This window comes from Rhamphochromis longiceps, linkage group LG23, assembly GCF_057381845.1.
Source record: "Rhamphochromis longiceps isolate RC_006_pf linkage group LG23, R_longiceps_female_GT1.1, whole genome shotgun sequence".
Classification (NCBI taxonomy): Eukaryota; Metazoa; Chordata; class Actinopteri; order Cichliformes; family Cichlidae; genus Rhamphochromis; species Rhamphochromis longiceps.
This window is the reverse complement of record NC_140578.1, coordinates 39318634-39336489: the sequence shown is the minus strand read 5'-3', so window position 1 is coordinate 39336489 and position 17856 is coordinate 39318634. Positions and strand designations below refer to the sequence as shown.

The 17856-nt window shown below is 40.1% G+C and overlaps 2 long non-coding RNA genes across 4 annotated transcripts; one reads left to right on the top strand and one right to left on the bottom strand.

Annotated features, from left to right (window-relative positions):
• Window positions 1-9556: 9556 nt before the first annotated feature.
• LOC146642544 (uncharacterized) lies at window positions 9557-14619 on the top strand. The gene is made up of 3 exons (XR_014909612.1): window positions 9557-9727; window positions 9878-9935; window positions 14194-14619. It is a non-coding gene; the product is annotated as an uncharacterized LOC146642544 (long non-coding RNA).
• Window positions 14620-14673: 54 nt separating this feature from the next.
• Window positions 14674-17450, bottom strand: LOC146642543 (uncharacterized). Of its 3 annotated transcripts, XR_014909610.1 has the most exons (5): window positions 17256-17450; window positions 17035-17092; window positions 15338-15432; window positions 15169-15227; window positions 14674-15004 (listed from the first exon to the last, which is right to left on the bottom strand). It is a non-coding gene; the product is annotated as an uncharacterized LOC146642543 (long non-coding RNA). The 3 variants fall into 3 exon arrangements; XR_014909611.1 differs by having other exon boundaries at window positions 15169-15223; window positions 15315-15432; window positions 17035-17450; XR_014909609.1 differs by having other exon boundaries at window positions 17035-17450.
• Window positions 17451-17856: the final 406 nt, after the last annotated feature.

Here is a 17856-nt window from a genome sequence, read left to right as displayed (position 1 = left end):
GTCCCCACAAGCATAGTAAATTAAGAGAACACTTAATCATCATCATCGGTTAAACTGTCTGTCCAGTTGAATCCATTTCACCTGCTGTGGGTAAGCAGGTGAAATCCTTCTCTTTTTTTGGGGTTGTCTTATGGCTGCCTCTCAAGTTCACCTGTTGTCACCATCATTTGCACCAAAGTGTTTAAATGTTTCAGAAGTGGATAGATTGATTTCCCTGAGGTTTAGAAGTGTATTTTTGCGGTTTCAAATTCTTAATTTTCCAGAACTCCAAAAGCCCACTGACTTTCTGAACTGCTGTCTTTGCATTCGTTGTGTGCTCATGTATCTGCAGAAAAACAATTAAATATTCATGTCAAATGCAAAGTGAAAGAAAATGTGTTTCCATTGGCATACAAGTATGTCAAACATGACTAAAGGATACGATTTTAGATATTGGATGTTTTCTGGTTTTCATTTGTAGCCCGCTTTTAGTCCAAATTCTATTTGCCAAGCACATTTGAGAAGACTTTGGTTCCCTAGAGGTAAACAGTCCCTATGGGAAGCAGAAGATGGAAGTCATTTGCCAAAATGCATCGTATACCCATCAGCTTCTGTGCAGCCCTGTGAAAAACTAAGAACGTTTTTCTTATATACAGCTGTGAGAAAGTATTGGATTTCCATCTTTTGCATATTTTTCACATTTATATTTTAGATCATTTAAAAAAAATTTCAATATTCGATATAGATAACCTGACTAAAAACAAAATGTTTTTTTTTTTTTAAAGATGACTTAATTTGTAAAAGGAAAAAAGAACTACCTAAACCTTTCTCATGGTCTCATGTGAAAAAGTAATTATAAAGCAGTTGACTGAAAAAGCAGGAAAAAATCTTTCAGTTTTGTATTTTCAGTGGATATTGAGAAAAGAGATTACATCTCATTGTATGGATCATTTTCTTTATACTTATTTGCTCAGGTGCAGGAGAGTAAGCCAAAAATAATAAATTTTGAAGATACTGAAATGAAGGAGACAGTGGCTCCAGTCTGAGTGGGATGATTTAGTGGACAGTGCCATGGTTCTTTGTGACAGACAATGTATTAGATATCAGTTGAATGTGCGATTCTGCCTCCACTTAGTTTTGTCTTAGATTGAGACTGAAAGAGGTTCGTTACCAAGATTATTTGAAAAATAAACATAATAGATCAACTGTTTTGGAAAGATTGGCAATTACATTTCCATTCACCTGTGATCATCAGACAAATCAGACGAAAAACCTAAACCCCTTGGTTCCTACAATTACTTGATACTATTGTGACCTTGTTCTGCTGTGTTGGGCATTTTGCTGGGGTGGCTTGGGAACACTTGTCCACCTAAAAGGAAAAAGTCACTGAAAATCAATACAATTTTGCTTTGAGTGAACACCTTAATCCTATGAAGAAACATTTCAGTCCTGATGGCAGTGTCCTTCTCTATGAAACTCCCGTCCACAGGGCACGAAAGGTCATTGAAGTGCGGGGTTTCTGTAGTGTTCCAAGACGGTGGCACCCTTTGAACCACAGCTGCTCTAACAGAAACAAAGACACTGCTCCACCTGCAGAAATGTCAAAACTTAATGATCACTGAACTGAGCAAAGGTTTTAAATAACAACCTATGCTGTCTAATCTGATGGAAGAAAGTCAATTTATGACCCATGTTACATCGAAGCTAATTCATGGACTAGAACAAATACAGTAATTGATAACCTGGGACCACAGACAAGAAGGATTGAATCGTAAATGAACTGGATACCACACATCAATGAGATGCTCATCCTGACAGAGAATGTAGGAGCACTGAATTACAAACCTACTATATTATACCTCTAAAACACAACATACACAATGCAGGGAGAGTGACCATTTTATAAGTCCACCTTTATAATTTAAGGCCAGTCCTGAGCCCATGTTAAAACCAATTTCTTTTCAAACAAAATCCAAGTACAAAGTGGTGAAAGAATATGTTCGCTCTTTGATGTTATACAACACCAGTGAAGCCAAATAATCACACCGATCCCCAGAAATGAGCTCTTGTAACAATGAGGACTGCTACCTAAAGACAGATAAAATGGATTAAATAGCAGATATCTCCGGTTATACCCACGGCTTTGTGTAGATTTACACATGATCCTTTAGACTGGTAGCATCTGCACCACCTACAAGTCTTGTCTTCTTACCATATTTTTATTCATGTCCCTTCATATAAAATATTCACAATTTTGAAATTTAGATGTAAATTATTGTTAATACAGAACTAAAATTCCAAAAGCTGATTGGAAGAAATTTCTACATTGTTGTTATTGAAGCAAACATCTGCAGTCTTTCTCAATCCTTGGTAACTCATGCATGGGTGACACTCGGCAACAGGTGGGAACACTTTGATGCTGACTTCAAAGTGCGAGGCATGAGGATTTATTTTTTTTACCTTGCTCGCATAGCACTTGTCATCTTTACAGACAACCTCAACACATTTAGCCATGATCAACATATGATGTCCCCTGTGATGCAAGATGAGAGCCAACATGAAACCTGGCAGATAAAACAAGGCATGAGTGTGTGTTAGAATATTAGGGAGAATCTGCTGTGCACTTTGCAAGTTATTGCTGTAATTATTTGGAGTTTTCCCTTTTAATTTAAGGGCAGAAGCTTGACTGTAGCTATGATAAATGAAGAGAAATACTAACTCTAGCAAAAAATATCGTGAACCCAGACTTGTAATTTTTTTCTATGTAGATGTGTTTGTTTTAAGAAAAGAAAAAAAAAAACACCCTTTTTTCCATGCAGTTTGATTTGACACACTTATCTGGCAGGTGACACCATCTAGGTTGTTATTGAGGATATATTACTTCATGTATTTACACTGCTGCTGACAGTTTGTACACTACAAAATATCCATGTGACTCAGAGTTGTCACAATTTTGTTAAATTGTGCTAAAAAAAGAATCTGGGTGACGGTTCTTTCTGTGGGTCTTACAAAACACACAGCCAATTGCAATGGAATGCCTCAGTAAGTGACTCTGTGACACATTTAAGTGCCTTCTGATAAATATGTGGCTGTTATGAATACGTTTTGACTAGGACAAATAAAATTCAGCTTTGACAGTTTATGCAGGGAAAAATATGCAATGAGAAATGGCATCAGAATCAGACACAAATCAATCCACAAGTACTTCCTCGGTAAGAGATTTAAGACAAAAGAAAAAACAAAGAAATTTCAACCAAGTTTTGACCTAGACCATTAAGGTTCTGGAATTTTCAAATATTAATCTGTAGCATTTCAGGCTGAAAGCACTTAGATGTTTCCTTGCATTGGTACCAAACTATCCATGCAAAAATTATATTAAAGCAAAGTTTTTATAAATATAAAGTTATTATAGGCCTACAGACCAGTTAGCAACAACCCGTCATCAGGGAAGAATTAGTATTCGCCAACTGGCTCTAGGTCATTGGTCTACCAGTCTAGGTCACTGGTTCTAGTCACTAGCAGATTGTACAGTGGCCCCTAGAGACAAAGCATGTACAAACTCCAAAACACGTACAAAATCCAAAACACGTACAAAACTCCAAAACACAATGGAAGTGCTCCAGGACGCTAGGGGCAGTGTTGAGCTTTTGTTACCTTGTGGCTACACAAGCCAGGAAGTACCAACAACCGGATTTGGTTTGTGGTAGTAACAGGTAAATTAACTTTTTTTTTTTTATTATTTGATTAAATGAGTGTGGTTGTTCTATCCTTGCAGGTGTTTTCCGCCGGTATCCAACTCCATGTGTTTGCAACAAACTTGCCGTTTATTTTGCAAATCGAGCCCAACACTGCCCCTAGCATCCTGGAGCACTTCCATTGTGTTTTGGAGCTTGTACGTGCTTTGGAATTTGTACGTGCTTCGGAGTTTGCACGTGCTTTGCTGTTTGTACGTGCTATGCAGTTTGTGCGAGGTTTTTGGAGTTTGTATGTGTTTTGGAGTTTGTACATGCTTTGTCTCTAGGGGCCACCGTAAGATTGTCATGATCAGCTATAATGTGCATGGAAGAATTTAACGGTGTTGTCTGCAAACATTCCTCTACGCCAAAAGGAGCTGAAAGCGGAAAGTGCAATGAAAGACAGAAACAGTTTGCCTTCAAGGTAAACGCCGCGCCTTAGCACAGCAACCAACATATTTAAAAGAGAACAGCTATTACTTTGAAGACAAAGCCTCTATGTCATCTTCTGTTTGGACTGTTGAATGAAAGCACTATTAATGACCAATTTGAAGCATCTGGACCTAGCATGACACCAGCAGCTTTTTAACAAGAGTGCTGGCACTCCAATAGCGTATAGCATCCCTCCATAGCTGTATCAGACACTTTTACACAATGCAAACCTTCATTGCGTCTGTGGTCCAGATCCAGCACTCCTTTGCAGTAGGTCAAGTTTCTACTCAGAAGAGATTTTTGGTTTTCAAGTGGCTCTTTTGCATCCTTGGGACTATGGTGGGATTAACCAAATTCTCAAAACACATGACGCACTCAAGCTGGGGGCTGTTCTACCCGAGCCACATCTGACATTTTCCCCCATCTTCCCTTCTTCTCTTTAGAGTAGGGGATCAAGTAAAGTTTTACAGTTTGCCCTGTAAAAGAAAGTGATTAGTTTTTCCCCTTTCTTGTTGTTGATTTGGGTATCTATCTAATGTGCCAAGCTCCTAAATCCCAATATTTTAATAGAGCAGAGGGTGTATGAAAAAAAGCTGCCTTTCGAATCCTATATTTGGGTCCTACTCATACAGCCATTTACTGACAGCAAGCTAAACTAGGTTTGTGCTAAGATTTGGTGTTTCAGTATACCTTAAGTGAGCTACACGCATTCACAAGCTGCCATTTCTCATGCAAAATGTAAGCAAATACAAATGAAATAAGCATACTAGTAGGAAACAGCATTTAGGAGTCCTTTGAAGTTTGGAAAGTTCAATATAATACCATGAATGTGTCCAAATGCATTCCATCTGCTTATGCAATGATGTATGAGCGCGCTTAACTTCTTTATTTTATCATCACATTCATTTTTCTGACACAATTGATTGTGACAAGCTGCAAAAGAGCAATCAAGTGTGAGCGTACTGTGTATAAAATACAGCAAGAGGTTTTTTTCTTTTTTTCCCCTCTTTTAATAGATTTTTCCCCATCCCCTCCGTGAAGGGCGGGTATTTTTTCCAATCCCCTCCCCCCGCTATCATCCAGACAATGTCTTTGTTAGAAGTGTCCAAGGGCAAAGTGGAAATATGTGACCCTCTCTCCTCGTCTTCAATGGAGGGTTGAGCTCCGGCACTGCTGTCAGTGTCAGATGCCAACACTGATAATGCCAGGGGCGAGATGGCAACTGTCCACCCTGGAGCCTGCATTTTAAAACTGCTCCTGCCTGCAGCTTTCAGATGGGCACTGACTGCATAGAAGAGCTGTGTCACAGTAAGCCTTTAAGTCTTCTGCTCAGTGTTATTTTGGAAAGGTTCTTAATTAATTAACACAGTTATCAAGATGGTAGAAAAATACTAGCGCAGCACTAAATATCATTCATAACTGAGTTGTATTACTGAGTGGTTCACATATGAAGCACTCAGTAAACACCCTGAACTCTCCCTGCAGCCATGTTTCATGGTGTCCTCCAATCTCAAGATTGCAGATTTCTTATCTGCAAGAAAACACCTGGAAACTGCTTTTGACAGACTGCATCAGTGGCATTAGGCGCTACTTGAGAGTTTTGTCACTGGACTACTTTACATGTAATTTAGTGGCCTAGATAATTAGAAAAAAATACAACCGGGAAAAAGCATTACCTTAAAATGTCCAGTGGGAAAACTGAAAGAGAACCAGACACGGCTTCCAAACATGTAAAGCTATAATTAATATACAGGCACTGTAACTGAAACAGTTTATCAGTATTGCCATCCAACAAGAATGATACGGCAAACAATAAAGAACTCAGTGCCTTGTTGAAGCTCAAATATTCTCTTCAAGTCATTGGTACTGACCTCAGAAATGTACAACCTGCATGTAAATAGTTTCTTCTCCCAGTTTGATGATTCGATAAAGTCAAAGTGAAACTTCTGTTTGGCAGTGTGCCATCTGTTTCTGACACAGCAGCTGAAATTAAGCTGAACTTGCCTTAAACGTTTAAAAGCTATAACAAATTTCTGTTTTGAGCAGACAGCTACAGAGTCATCTGACACTGTTTTCATTTCAAGGTTCATCTTGGTTTAAAGGTGCCACTGACTCTTTCATAGAAATCTGATCTTTTTGTACAGTGAACTAAGGCTAGCAAGCAATGTGATCTCAGGCATTTAAAAAAAAAAGTAAAGGCTGAAAATCAATATTGCATGTTTGCGACCTTCAGACCATCACCCGGCACTTAATTGAAAACAGGCATGTTTCTGTCATGGAAATCAATGCATTGTGCATGGAACACCTCCAGAAATGGAAATCACTGTCTCTGAGTTCACAAATTTGGGGTTAAAGCTCCGGCATGCAAAGAAGAAGTTGTATTCCAGCAACACAATGCTAAACTCAAACTGCATCTATTACAACAGCATGGCTTCATAGTAGAAGAGTCTGGGTGGTGAACTGGCTCAACTTGACACCAAGCTGATGAGTGACTATCAAGTAAAGCCTAATTCACAATCATTTACCCCTGTGCTATTACCGAGAGTGCCTCTTTACAGAGTAAGGGTGGAGTGGTTTATGAGCAGTAATTCAGGAAAAACTCTATGAAATTTAAATTTGCCTTCTGTTTATGGAAATATGGTTCTGCTGGGGAGTGTCTCATAATTCTTAATCTCAAAGTATATATGTGACATGTGTGTGTGCACATTTGTGCGGGTAGGAACAGTATCGCCTCTTTTCTGAACTCTTCAAAATGACGGCCAGCCAGAGCTGTAATCGATAATTTATCTGCCATGAGACCACTGCACACACACCTGTGTAGATTATGTGTTCGTCTGTGTGTGTTTGTTTGTATATTCATTAAATTTTGGGGAGATTAATTTGAGATTTAGATCTTGAGAGTGAGGATATTTGAAGAAATGTCTGATTCTGAATCGGTGAGGTTAGTTAGCTTCAGGTTAAGTCAATGAATGCCTTCACATAGACAGAAGCTTGTAAAGCCATTTTTATTCTAATAAGAAGCAAACTAATTTAAACTAATGACTTAATTGTAGAAGGCCAACATCAGCAGCTGGTTAGTGAAGTCCCAATTTGGATGTCATTGTATTGTCTAAACTGATGCACTTTTTTTTACTCTACATATGACAATAAACATCTTCTTGAACCTTCAGGTTGTAGACGGATTTAAAACCAAATGTGAAAAGTGAAGGATGAATGTCACCCAAAAACAAAGGCTACAGCATAGAGTACATAATTGTCAATCACAATGTACAAAATGACAACTGCTCCATGCTCTGTGAGATGCTTTGGTTTGTGCATCTATGAATGCAGGAGATTCCCAGAATAATGAGAGGGAAGCTTCATAGCACCACAGGAAGTCTCCACCTGATGGGGAGCAAGAATTTACAAAATTAAGGCTGTGTTGAAATATATTAAGATAACAGCTAACAGCTGAGAGCACTATATAGCTGAGAGCTATATATCAAGTGAGATTAAAGATCATTTTCCAGACTTTTATACTGTCTGACTTTTTGCAACCAGGAGTCGCCAACTGCTTATTCAGTGGAAACAATGCAGCTTCAAAGCTTTTCATCTTTGGCTTTACGTTTCAGACCCATTGGCATTTTTAATGTTTTATATACAGCATGATTTCATTATATTGTACCATTGCTTCTCTGTTTCAAGCAAACACCCTTTTAAAAGACCCAACCCCATCTGTCTCCTATAATCAGTTTAAAAAAAAAAAGTACTCTGCAAAGGTTTAAGGCATTAAAAGTTGTTTTTTCCCCCCTTCCTTCTGGGGGAGGACTAAGTAAAACAAAGGCATTAAAAGTTAACCCTGCATGATTTCATTGATGGGATTGAAAGTCCATATTGTTTTCTAAAGGAGTGCTTTGAGTACTTGCGGGTGGAAAATGTATATCAAAGCATCTAAGGCCTCGGTCACACAGGCCAACAGACCTGCTGGCGGCCATCTGGCAACCAAGTGTCACAATGGAAAAATTAAAAAATGCGTATTCTCTGAGAAATTTGCAATTGACTACTGGTGGTTGCTTAGAGTTGCTGAGAAATTGCTAAAGCACCATTCATGAGGTCATAAAGACCAGTTAGTGACCGTTTGACAACCATTGATCACTAGGGAAAAGTGTGCATTCTGAAACCATTTGGCAAAAGTAGTTGGTAGTCGCTAAAGTAAAATCTCTTAGTGATTGTTTTGGTCACAAGCAGGTTGCAAAAGTTAGTGGTATTTTGCACTGAAAAGATGCTGACTTTTCTGCAGCTTTATATTTTGAAAGGTGGTCTGGTGAGGGAGGAGGGGCTAGCAGGTCTAGCGAGTGTGCAGCCTGGAAGTTAACCGAAGGCTAGTCAGGTAGGTGGAGCACTAGGCCTTTATTTGGCATAACAACAAGGCCATACAAGCCAGGTCTCAACAGCTCTACACTCTCTGGTCATTCATGGCCTGGTGCCGGGTAGATATCTGCATCAGCATGTTACAATGATAAAGTCTCCCTCAGAAGGTGATGAGAAAATACTCAAGACAAAGACAGCCAGCAACCTCCAGAAGCCACTCCAACAAGTCAGAGAATACATTTTTGTATAGCAACCAGAAGTTACCAGGGGGTTGCTGACCTGGTAAAGTCATAGCAAAGTCGACATCTATGGATTTACAGCATAGCCTGTGAAAACACTTGTGTAGGGATTAGTGGTTCTATCCATCCAATGGATGTGCTCAATAATTTTCTCTGCCTGTAGAACAGGCAGGTGTTGCATGCCAAGGTTACACATTATCATTGTTGTTCACAATCTGATAAATGGGCTGTCAGCAGAAGAACGGAACACCATTGAAGCAGAATTTGAATGATTTGAACTATGAGCAAAGTATTAAAATGAGGGTAGAAAGGAAGCTTTTGAAGCTATAGCTTCACCGCTCCCTCAACTTATTATATCCAAATTCTTGACAAAAGTGATGAAGGGTGTCCATATGTTCTCAAAGGTCTGCTGTTTAGCCTTTAAAATGTAGGTTATTCGGTCTAATGATGATGCTAGCAACATCTGTTTCATCAATTGATTAGCGCTGCACGATTATTGGCTTTAGTAACAATGCAGTGCATTTTTCTACAAATGCACTGCATTGTGTCCAATGTGTATGGAAGAAATATAGTATCATCAGAATTCAAGTATTTTTAGACATTGAATTTATGACACTGAATTTTTATCCTCCAAATTTCCCTGCAAAAATATTCACCTGCAAAAATTCACCTGCAAAAATTCACCTGAAAAAAATTCACCTGCAAAAAATTCACCTGAAAAAAAATTCACCTGCAAAAAATTCACCTGCAAAAATTCACCTGCAAAAAATTCACCTGAAAAAAATTCACCTGCAAAAATTCACCTGAAAAAAAATTCACCTGCAAAAATTCACCTGCAAAAATTCAACTGCAAAAGTGATGAACTTTAATGACCCAAGCCAGAGCAATCAGCACCAGATCGAGTCGAGTGGCTCTCAGCCAATTAAATTACGCTGTTTGATCACATGACACCGTTAGCCAGCAGTGTGTCTCCTAAAAGAGAGCTGTTTAAAGGTGAGTGATTAAGTTTTTCTCCTAAATAGAGATCATTACAGAACGCCTAGTCCTACTTAAAATCCCTTTTTTTTTTATCATCTACTCGAACTAAGGAAAACGTTTGACTAACTCAAAGACAATTTCCACGCCTCCCATGCCTGTCTGCAGAAGCAGTTTTGAATTTAGGAGCGCCAAGATGGCAGCGGCAAACCCTGGCGGCTCTCCGGTGAGTATATATTTTTTTTTATCTTCAAGTTTGTCTTTTGAAACCTTAATTTTATTTAAATCCGTTGCTCACGTATAAAGTACACAGACGGGGTCTTTGCTCAACTCGTCTGAGGCGTGTCTCACTAAGCGCTACATGCTAGCATCCTGCTAACCGAGCTACCCTTTACATGCTGTGCTTTAGAAAATGGGATACTCGTTAAAAAAAAATACTCCGCAGATATTGATAGATAGACGAACACTGCAAATATAATGTTGGAAACGAGAACGGCCTTTGGTGAAGGGGTAAAATACACCATGAATAAAGCCATAGAGTGAATGGCTGCCATGGTTGCAGAACAGCCTGATTTAATGACAAGAATGGGGAAGAGTGAGGTGAAGTGAACCACAGCCACAAAACACGGTCAGACAAGGCGGCAAAAGGGCAGTGATCTGTCCGTCAGTATGAAGTTGGTGTGTGCTTTGGTGAACAAAAACTCCAGACTGGTAGCAGGAAGATGGGAGACTCGTGTTTCACTGGAATAGTGGTGAATTAAAACATCCTTTGTTGGGGACATTTCGGTGTAAATGCATCCATACAGGCAAGACAGAGGCAGACTAGACAGTGAAGAAAACAAGGCAAACATTAGAAATATAAAAACGGAAATATAGGATGAGTCGGGGATGAGTTCCTGCCCCAAGTGGAGGAGTTCAAGTATCTCGGGGTCTTGTTCGCGAGTGATGGGAGAAGGGAGCCGGAGATCGACAGACGGATTGGGGCTGCAGCTGCAGTAATGCGGACGCTGCACCGGTCCGTCGTGGTGAAGAGGGAGCTGAGTGTAAAAGCGAAGCTCTCAATTTACCGGTCGATCTACGTCCCTACCCTCACCTATGGCCACGAGCTGTGGGTAGTGACCGAAAGAATGAGGCGGAGCCAGATATTTGAAACACCCGGGGCTTAGCCCAAAGAGTAGTATGCATGTGGGATTTTTTTTTTTTTTTTTTTTTGGGGGGGGGTAGAAATGACTGAAAGATTAATAGGCTCTGTTCAAAAAAGAATGACTTCATATAGGGAAAAATCTATATCACATGTGCAGGACACCTTAAACTAGTTTTTTAATTAAGCAGCAAGGCAGAACAAGGTCAGGGCTGTATCAAGACACGAGGACTAAACCCCAATTCAACCAGACCCAGAACTGATCCAGAATTAAAACAGGACTACAACAGTTCAAAATCAGGACTACTGAGAACTTAACCAAGACAGAACCACAATCAGAACTAGATGATAGCACTAAAAATCATCATAGACCTGCACTACACTTGTTTTTTAATTCTACCAAAGTCCACTATTTAGATTGAGAAAAGTTTATATAATTATTTAGCCTTGTTGTGCGAACAAGCCTGCATAACTTAATAAATACAGAATTTGAAAAATAACAAACCTAAAAAGAAACACTAGGTACGAGATACATGAGTACCTATGATACGGTGATACTTTTAGTAAGCAACCATTTGACTAACATGTGTGTCTCACCTGCTCTTGTTCATCTGTTCTGTCCTCGTTCTCCTCTCTCTCCCTCTTTGTGCTGACAATCATCAAATATACAGTTGAAACCAGATATTTACTCTTCAGATAAAAACACTTTTTTAATTGTAACATCAAATCAGACTAAATGTTTATTTTTTTAGATTGATAAATATAAAAACATATTTGTTAACTTTAAGAGTAAAGAGAGAAACTATCTGTATTTCTTAATAGCAAATGGCACCAAATTGTATTCAAATTGAGCCACACTTATGGAGCTCCACAGTTCTTTTTCTGGTGTTTTGGTTGACATCTCTTGATGTTCCCATGTCACAGAAACAGGCTCTGTGTTTTGCCTTATATGCATCCACAGCTGTGCCACCAGTTTACTCACATGGACTCTACTAACCTATCAGAAGCTTCTTCAGCTCAGAATGGAATCGTCTGGAGTTTTCTTATTAATTAACAATAAACTTAGTGTATATGTACTCCTTAATATGATGAAAGTGATAATAAATAGACAGTTCTGTCTCTCTTTATTCTGACATTTAACTAATTCAAAATATATTTCAATATTTATCTAAAACAAAAGTTTACTCTAAATTGATGTTGTACAGTAAAAATGTTTTATGTTTTCTCCCTAAAGTGTATGTAAATATCTGGTTACAAATGTGAATATCCTGCTGTGTACTGAAATCCCTCTTGTTTTGCATAGAAATATACTGAACAACATACAAAGCATAATATATAAAATAACATTTACCTGAGTTTTTTCTTTGAAAGAACCCTCTAATGTCCATTCTTATATTTCAGTACATAACTGAAACCGATTTAGTCGGGGAGGGTAAGAACTGAAAATATGAAATAAACACACGTAAGCTAAGACTCTCTCTAAAAAAATAGCATTTGTTCGGCTTTTCATTTCGCCATTTGTTGATTCACTTGAAGAGCAAGTAACGTAATATTGGTCAAGTGATCAGTTTGATATCAATCTTTCGTGATGCACTGTCATATTTACATTATTTGTACAGTACGAATGATTTTCTTTGGTACCTGGTCAAACTTCAGCTCTCCTTAGTATGGCTGGCTCCGTTTTTTCCAACAGCGCACTCACTGCTGGCAGCAGCTGCCCCGCCCCCTCGCTCAGTCGCTTAGTGCCTGAGCTCAGATCATACCAATATCAGGGGGGATTCACGCACAGTCGTAAATTCCCACAGTGTGCACTATGTGCTTCGAATATTGTGTGTACTTTTTGTTTTATACAGTTGTCAGCCAGGCATCTAACTATGAAAAATTACACTCCAAAAGACCCCGGGCTTCTGACAAAACAACCCGGGCTTAAGCCCAGTAAGCCACCCCCACGCTCCGCCCCTGATCGCGGATACAAGCGGCAGAAATGAGCTTCCTCCGAAGGGTGGCTGGCCTCTCCCTTAGAGATAGGGTGAGAAGGTCAGCCATCCGGGAGGGGCTCAGAGTAGAGCAGCTGCTGCTCCACATCGAAAGGAGCCAGCTGAGGTGGTTCGGGCATCTGACAAGGATGCCCCCTGGGCGCCTCCTGGGTGAGGTGTTCCAGGCATGTCCCACCGGGAGGAGGCCCCGGGGCAGACCCAGGACACGCTGGAGAGATTATATCTCTCGGCTGGCCTGGGAACGCCTTGGTATTCCCCCGGATAAACTGGAGGTCTGGGCCTCTTTGCTTAGGCTGCTGCCCCCGCGACCCGGCCTCGGATAAAGCGGATGAAGATGGATGGATGGAAATATAGGATTAATATAACATACAATTAGGGAAAATGTAAGGAACACAATGTAAATTATATTGTAAAGTCATTAAAACAGCATACTCTGATTAAAAGAAACACATAATTGGGTAGGATAATAATAATAATAATAATAATAAAAAAAAACTAAAAAAAACCATGTACAAGATGGGTATGTATACTTGTAGCCAGAATTTAACAACTATAAAGTTGTAGCATGTCAGTACCTTACCCCATCCATTATATCCACACTTTCAGAAAAGGATATGGTCAATATCTTTACAAATACTATCTAAACTTAAACGGGATATTCCCTCTGCTTCTTCTGCTTCTCGTATACACCCTCAGGGTTTGTGATCAGCCAGCGGCTGATATGATCATTAATCCTGTAAAATAATATTCTTTCGGTTTATGAATCTGTTTGCATGGATTTCTTAATCTGTTTCCACTGTTAGCAGAAGTTGTGGTGTGCTGCTCTCCAAGACTACAAGCTGCGTTAAAGTTGGAAGTAACTGGCCGATGTTCCACTGTTGAAGATCAGCTGTGCCCATTTGTTGCACATTGTGGGTATGGAGAAGTTGAGGCCCTTGCAGGCTACCCACAATTTCCCCAAACTGAGCGATTATACATCTTGCTTCCATATTTGTATCTTGTGTCACTAAAAATGCATTTTATTTTAATTTTATACATTGATTAATGACCTGCAGAATCTCCTTATCATATTAAGTGATTCATAATTGTCACTTTATGCTTTCTCCATCTTGAAAGTGATTACATCCTTGCATTACATCCTTTAGGTTCATTTTCTGCAGGCAGGTTTCTGACAGAACAGGCAGATTTAGAATATAACATACAGCGGTCTATAGATGGACACATAAAGAAATGAAAAATTACATGTATGTGCTTACTTTCTAAACACTGTTACATTAAGTAGATAAAACATTTGTCAGCCTTGGCTCATAGTTCATTTAAAGACAAGAACTTTGTGTGTGTTTCAGGTCCTGCACTCTCAAAGACTGAATGAACCAGCATTGCAGCCATGGGTCATTGTGAGCATCACAGGGAAGGTTGAAGCCGCCCACTCCAGCTGTAAGGCCGGAGTCACGGAGACCTGCACCCACGTCACTGCTCTTCTGTTTAATGTAGAAGCAACAGTGTTGATCTGTGGCACAAGGACTGTTACAGGTGAACCTGCATACTGGGTTTTGCTGGGTAATGTGACCAAGATAGACTTCTTCTCTTCAGCTGCCCAAAAAAGGCTCTTGATCAAAACATAAACAGACCATCTGTAGTGACAGGTAAAAGGAGCCGTCCTCAAAAAAGAAATCCCACCTGCTACTGTGGAGGAGTTGTCACTGCTATAATGCCATCATGTTTTATCTAGGGGTCTAGATTTATGCCTATAGTGCACTGCCATGTAAATAATTTGCGTTTACTGAATGAGTATCACTGTTCAAAAATTGAATAAAGAAACAAACTAATTTTTGCCTTTTTTTATTAAAACCACTTTATAGAACATCACATCAGTTACAATGTAGAATCCATGTCACTGGAGCATTTTGATTCAATAAACAGTAAAAAGGTGAGCTGTGAAGACCAAGGACAAGTGCAGTTCACAGGTTTTCTATCCAAGGAATCCCAGAAGATTGCATGGTGTCATTGCCCAGCAGTTGTTCGCAGGACATATGGACTCAACCTCAACAATCCCTCACACTGAGCAGCATGAAGTGACAGTGCAGAGGAAAAACTCCCCTTTAACAAGAAGAAACCTCCAGCAGAACCAGAACCCGGTTCAGTACCAGCAGCCATCTGGGTTTGGAGGAGAGAGACAGAGACACAGAACTACCAAAAGTATATTTTTTTTATGTGATTGACTGTTGTTGTAATTCAAGCCCTGAGTGTAGAGCAGGTAAGATAAAGTTGCATCCTAAATTCCATGCTCATGCAGAGTGTTTAGTTTATGACTTTTTCACCTGGTCATTGAACAGATGGTCTTTTAGGGTTGACCAAGCTGGTACCTTGACTCTGCTCTCTGCAAGATGTTGCAAAAAACAAAATCATATGGAGACAATATTGGACACAAAAAATATATAACAATTTAGTTAAATGTAGCATTAACTCATAAGTCTTGCTAAAGTAAACCTTGTATTCTGATTCATCACAGCAGCAGTTCAGTTGGATGATGTCAGCAACTGCAGCAAGTGTCTTGCTGACTGAATAATTTCATCTTGCATAATCTGAAACAAACACAAAGACAGAAACAATTTATAAATTAACGTTCGATAAAATCTAAGAATTAATCATTTATTAGATACCAATATGAATATGTCTACCATAAAACTTGTGTGGAGCGAAGTTACATTCAATCAAGATATTCTGGCTACAAGTATACATACCCATCTTGTACATGTTTTTTTACATTATTATTGTTATTATCCTACCCAATTATGTGTTTCTTTTAATCAGAGTATGCTGTTTTAATGACTTTACAATATAATTTACATTGTGTTCCTTACATTTTCCCTAATTGTATGTTATATTAATCCTATATTTCCATCCATCCATCTTCATCCGCTTTATCCGAGGCCGGGTCGCGGGGGCAGCAGCCTAAGCAAAGAGGCCCAGACCTCCAGTTTATCCGGGGGAATACCAAGGCGTTCCCAGGCCAGCCGAGAGATATAATCTCTCCAGCGTGTCCTGGGTCTGCCCCGGGGCCTCCTCCCGGTGGGACATGCCTGGAACACCTCACCCAGGAGGCGCCCAGGGGGCATCCTTGTCAGATGCCCGAACCACCTCAGCTGGCTCCTTTCGATGTGGAGCAGCAGCTGCTCTACTCTGAGCCCCTCCCGGATGGCTGACCTTCTCACCCTATCTCTAAGGGAGAGGCCAGCCACCCTTCGGAGGAAGCTCATTTCTGCCGCTTGTATCCGCGATCTCATTCTTTCGGTCACTACCCACAGCTCGTGGCCATAGGTGAGGGTAGGGACGTAGATCGACCGGTAAATTGAGAGCTTCGCTTTTACACTCAGCTCCCTCTTCACCACGACGGACCGGTGCAGCGTCCGCATTACTGCAGCTGCAGCCCCAATCCGTCTGTCGATCTCCGGCTCCCTTCTCCCATCACTCGCGAACAAGACCCCGAGATACTTGAACTCCTCCACTTGGGGCAGGAACTCATCCCCGACTCATCCTATATTTCCGTTTTTATATTTCTAATGTTTGCCTTGTTTTCTTCACTGTCTAGTCTGCCTCTGTCTTGCCTGTATGGATGCATTTACACCGAAATGTCCCCAACAAAGGATGTTTTAATTCACCACTATTCCAGTGAAACACGAGTCTCCCATCTTCCTGCTACCAGTCTGGAGTTTTTGTTCACCAAAGCACACACCAACTTCATACTGACGGACAGATCACTGCCCTTTTGCCGCCTTGTCTGACCGTGTTTTGTGGCTGTGGTTCACTTCACCTCACTCTTCCCCATTCTTGTCATTAAATCAGGCTGTTCTGCAACCATGGCAGCCATTCACTCTATGGCTTTATTCATGGTGTATTTTACCCCTTCACCAAAGGCCGTTCTCGTTTCCAACATTATATTTGCAGTGTTCGTCTATCTATCAATATCTGCGGAGTATTTTTTTTAACGAGTATCCCATTTTCTAAAGCACAGCATGTAAAGGGTAGCTCGGTTAGCAGGATGCTAGCATGTAGCGCTTAGTGAGACACGCCTCAGACGAGTTGAGCAAAGACCCCGTCTGTGTACTTTATACGTGAGCAACGGATTTAAATAAAATTAAGGTTTCAAAAGACAAACTTGAAGATAAAAAAAAATATATACTCACCGGAGAGCCGCCAGGGTTTGCCGCTGCCATCTTGGCGCTCCTAAATTCAAAACTGCTTCTGCAGACAGGCATGGGAGGCGTGGAAATTGTCTTTGAGTTAGTCAAACGTTTTCCTTAGTTCGAGTAGATGATAAAAAAAAAAATTAAAAAAAAAAGGGATTTTAAGTAGGACTAGGCGTTCTGTAATGATCTCTATTTAGGAGAAAAACTTAATCACTCACCTTTAAACAGCTCTCTTTTAGGAGACACACTGCTGGCTAACGGTGTCATGTGATCAAACAGCGTAATTTAATTGGCTGAGAGCCACTCGACTCGATCTGGTGCTGATTGCTCTGGCTTGGGTCATTAAAGTTCATCACTTTTGCAGTTGAATTTTTGCAGGTGAATTTTTTTCAGGTGAATTTTTGCAGGTGAATTTTTTTGCAGGGAAATTTGGAGGATAAAAATTCAGTGTCATAAATTCAATGTCTAAAAATACTTGAATTCTGATGATACTATATTTCTTCCATAAATGTGTCCTTGATCCAACACAGCTGATTCAAATGGCTTAATTACCTCCTCAACATGTCTTAAAGTTCTCCAGTGGCCTGGCAATGAACCAGTCATTTTGACTGAGGTGTGTTGACCCAGGGTGATATCTAAAACCTACAGGACACCGGCCCTTCAGGCCTGGAGTTCCCCACCCCTGATCCACCCTGTCAATGACAGTAAAATGGTGGACTTCAGCTACTGAAAGTATGATGTACCCCAAGATATTAATGCTCAAATCTGGTGATTGGAAAGAAGAAAGAAAAAAAAAAGCTTAACAAGTTTGTTATTGCA